Raw genomic sequence first — 4,612 nt, 5'->3', positions numbered from 1 at the left:
TATTACAGCTTGAAATGAAATCACATTGTTCAGTGTTAAGAGAATACACTGATTAGTTAGATTGAAGAGGGAGATTGGTACTCTTTTCTAGGGGACAGCAAAAAGGACTTATTCCATCAACACCCTTGCAGTTAGAAGAACCCTGGGCAGCCCCTTATTTCACTGACACCACTTATATTTGCATTCCACAGCTAGTTCACTTTTCCCTTTTGACCCAAGCTGGCGAATTAGCTGCAGGAAGGGAATAGGACTGAGGAGTACAAGGAAACATCCACATTGTGTGCGGGCTGAGAGAGGAAAGAGGGAGTATCAGAGGTTGCCGGGTTTATCATTCTCATTCTGCTGCCTCCTCTGCCCAACACTTGCACTTGGAAAGAATAATCCTAGGTGGGGAATAATCAGTTAATGTGATTCTTTCACTGCGGAGAGAGCTTCTGAGTGTTATAGCCAGGAGCAATAGTCTGGCGCCCCGTTCCTTATGGAAAGGCATGCCTTCTTGCACAGCCTTGCAGGAAGTCCAGTTAAGTGGGTTAGTAGTTGGGAGCTGGAAGTGTAAATAGAGTAGCTGCCTACCATCCATGTGGGAATGTGTCTTTTTTTTTTTTTTTGACGGAGTCTCACTCTGTCACCAGGCTGGAGTACAGTGGCACAATATCGGCTGACTGCAACCTCTGGTTCCCGGGTTCAAGCAATTCTGCTTTAACCTCCTGAGTAGCTGGGAATACAGGTGCGTGCCACCACACCCAGCTAATTTTTGTATTTTTAGTAGAGAAGGGTTTTTACCATGTTGGCCAGGTTGATCTCGATCTCCTGACCTTGTGATCCGCCCGCCTCAGCCTGCCAAAGTGCTGGGATTACAGGCGTGAGCCACTGCACTTGGCCGGGAATACGTTTTTTAAATTGTTCCTGGGATGAGTATATTCAGATCATATCAATAGTGAATTATAAAAGTTAATGATATTGGTTTGATCTGTTACAGACCTATAATACAATCAGACTTTAGCCATGTAAATCACAATACATAAAAGGTAACAATAAGCATATTGGCCAAGAGGGTCTTGTAAAATTATATGTTTATCAAATTCTCTTTGAAGAGTTATCACTGAATATTTTATTTCTGTCTTGTAAGACCTGAAATCTATGTGCTGCCTTGACATCTACGGACTTAGGGCCTCAGAGGCCTGGCCATGCAGTCCCCTGCTCTTGTCAGATATGTGCACCCTGTTCACCCACTGAGCAGGAAGCCTCCTTGCCCTTCTAAGTTCCCCTATCGGCCAGTCAGCTGTACCCCACCTGGGTCTCAACCTGGCTCACTTTCCTGCCAGCCTGGAAACTTATTCAAATAAGTCTGTCACATCCGGAGGAACCAGGAATTGCCTCTTCCTCTTGTTACTATGAAGCCTGCCTTCCACAGCCCCTGCTGATTCACTCTTTTCCCAAATGCAGCTCTCCTGTGACCCTGCATGGCATGCGGTGACCTCCCTCCTTGGGCTGTGAGCAGATGTGACTAATAAATTGCTGCCAGTTTCATCTGTCCAGTGTCTCATGCTGTGTGTCTGGTTCTCTCCTACTATTTAGTGGGGGAGATCCCTCCTTCACCAACAAGGTGAATATGAGATGATCAAAACAACTACACTTCAGTGGACCATCCAGTCACCCAAATAATGATTCCATGTCTATTATGAAATTGCACCGAAAGACATTTCCATTATGCTGAGCAGTGTTTCTTGTAAGTGTCCACAAAATGAATTCCATTTAGAATTTAATTCTAGGAAACAGTTGATGTCACCTCTCCATAAGCCTATTCATAGATGTTTACTGGATAGCTGCTTTGCATTTGGGTATTTTAAATAGATTACTTTATTTAATCCATGGGGATAATAAACCCACGAGTAATCTAAGACTTAGAAGTTAAGTAGCTTGAGCAAGTTCCTGTAGCTAGCAAGGGGATAGAACCTGGATCCAATATATGATAATACCACCAAAGACTGGGTTCTGTATTAGAGGCCAAGCTGCTACTTCAGTCCTACCAGAGGGCAGCTGTCACCACAGTGCAGGAGGAGCAGGGACCAGAAACCTCTCTCCCTTTGACATGAAGTCTCATTTCTCTAGGTCTGTAACACTCTTATCTAAAAAGTGGGGCTTGGAAACCTAGCACCAAAAACACATCATCCTGGACCCGGGGATGAGGTTCCTGGAACAGAGAGCTAAGGTCAAGTTCATCTAGGCTATACGAACTCTGCAAGGGTTACTGCCCTCTCCAGGAGTCATAGGTGGAAGTCCTGAGAGCCCTCCTTCTTCCTAAGCATGAATAAGAGGAAACCTTAAGGCTTTCTCATCACTATTCTCTAAGAAAAGGCTGTAGGACCACAGTTGCAAAGGAGGGTTCCAAAGCCAGGGATGCAGGAAATACCCCTAAAGGAGCTGATGCCCTTCTGCATGCGGCAGGTGACCTTTCCTTTCCTGACCTGCAGCTTCTGCAATGAAGGTGATGGAGGGGGCAGAGGACTAGAGGGAGGCTTCCAGTCCAGTGGGTTTGCTGCACAAGCTGACCCTGATCTGACATTCACAGGTCAGGGCATGGACCATCCACACCTGTTTGGCACATCTAGTGGCTATTGGTGAAAGAAGCATCAGATTCCTTTCCCACCCTTGCTAGCGTTGCCTCCAAAAGGAGTTCACTGTCCCTAGTTGTTTCTGACAAAGGATATAATGCTTTCTTAGTTCCTTACATATTGTCCTTGAAATGGAGGGTTCTGCAAAGGGTTAGGAAAAGAGAGACAGATTCAGTAGTTGCCTTTCAGATTTAATGGCAAGTTCAACTGGGAACTCTATTCATTACTGTGCCAGGTATCAATTTATTGTCTGTCAGCTCTAAACCTACCTTTGTGGACTTACTTTGTGATAATGAACCTGAATCTTATAGCAAAAACTGAACTGGTTAGCCCCGTGTTAGGCTTTGCCAATAGAGGGAGCTGGAGGGACACTCTAAGGAGATAGCAGTAGAAATGCTCTTTCTAGATTCTGGTCCTCCTAGAATTTCGTATTCAGTGTAAGTGGCCAGCAGCCCACTTGGTCATCTGTAGCCACATTCTCAGGCCATGCTTTCTCCACACAATGGCTATTTCCACATTTGGTCAAGACCCAAATTCTAGCAAGTGTATCCCCACTAGGCATTTACTTCTACAGACCAGCCCCTGCCTGCCCACACCCTCCAGCAAGGGCAGATGGCTTCTGTGAACAGCTTTGGCCCTCTGGCAAGTTTCATTGCCACCGCAGACTGCATGTTTCCGTGGCAGCCACAGCTCCAAAGAACTCCGAATCTCAGCCCTGGGGCATTCAGTCATTTTAGTTTGTTCAGGTTGGTATAATAAAATATCACAAACTGAGTAGTTTAAACAACAGATATTTATCAGAGTTTTGGAGGCTGGGAAGTCCAAGGTCAGGGTGCCAGCAGATTTGGTTTCTGGTGAGGACTGTCTTCCTGGCTTGTAGAAGGCTGCCTTCTAGCTGTGTCCTCACATGGCAGAGAGAGCAATCTCTTTCTTCCTCTTCTTATAAAACCACTAATCCCATTCTGAGGGCCCCACCCACTTGACTTTATTTTACCCTAATTATCTCCCAAAGGCCCTTTCTCCAAATACCATCATATTGGGGTTTAGGACTTTCATATAATAAAATTGTGGGGACACAAATCAGTCTATAGCCTATGTCCCCTCTAAACCCTTAGTTCTTTCATTTCTACTCACCCCACCCATTAGGTAGCAATTTCTCTTTAATATCTTCTATTTCTGCTCTCATTAGAGTCTTTAAAAATAAAAAAGCTCCTATTGCTAGTTAATAATTCTTTATATAAACTCTCCCCTGTTCAAATACTGATGTTTGTTTTGTTTGCAGCTTTGTTTGCAGTTTACTGTTAGTTTCTGTTTGCAGTGTGAACCCTGGCTGGAGTAACAGAATGTGCTTCTCACACACTATCAGGAAAGACTGTGACAGATGCTTGAAGTATGAAGTGCAGGTCTACCAATCCCATCCTGGCTTGAGTTAATACAGATATTAGAAAAATTACTCCATTAAAAACTGAAAATTCTGAGATTAATGCTGCACCAGAAAGGACACTAGGACAACTGGAATGAACTGGCACAGTTTCAGGCAAATCATCCATGGCCACTCTACTGATATGCCATATTCTTTTTTTGCTTTTTGTTTTTTGTTTTTTTGAGACAGAGTCTCGCTGTCGCCCAGGCTGGAGTGCAGTGGCACAATCTCGGCTCACTGCAAGCTCTGCCTCCCGGGTTCACACCATTCTCCTGCCTCAGCCTCCCAAGTAGCTGGAACTACAGGTGCCTGCCACCAGGCCCGGCTAATATTTTGTATTTTTAGTAGAGACGGGGTTTCACTGTGTTAGCCAGGATGGTCTCTATCTCCTGACCTCGTGATCCGCCCGCCTCGGCCTCCCAAAGTGCTGGGATTTATCAGAAATTCTATTTCCCATTCAATTTTCCTATCTGCAGTACAACCAGTCAAGAATCCCTGAAAGGAAAAGATGCATTCAAATGCCAAAGAATTCTTCGTAATTGACATTCAGTTCCTTATCCTTTAATACTTCCTG

The sequence above is a fragment of the Chlorocebus sabaeus genome, chromosome 18 (assembly GCF_047675955.1).
Source record: "Chlorocebus sabaeus isolate Y175 chromosome 18, mChlSab1.0.hap1, whole genome shotgun sequence".
Classification (NCBI taxonomy): domain Eukaryota; kingdom Metazoa; phylum Chordata; class Mammalia; order Primates; family Cercopithecidae; genus Chlorocebus; species Chlorocebus sabaeus.
The sequence above is the reverse complement of the archived record's forward strand: the minus strand, read 5'-3'. Positions refer to the sequence as shown.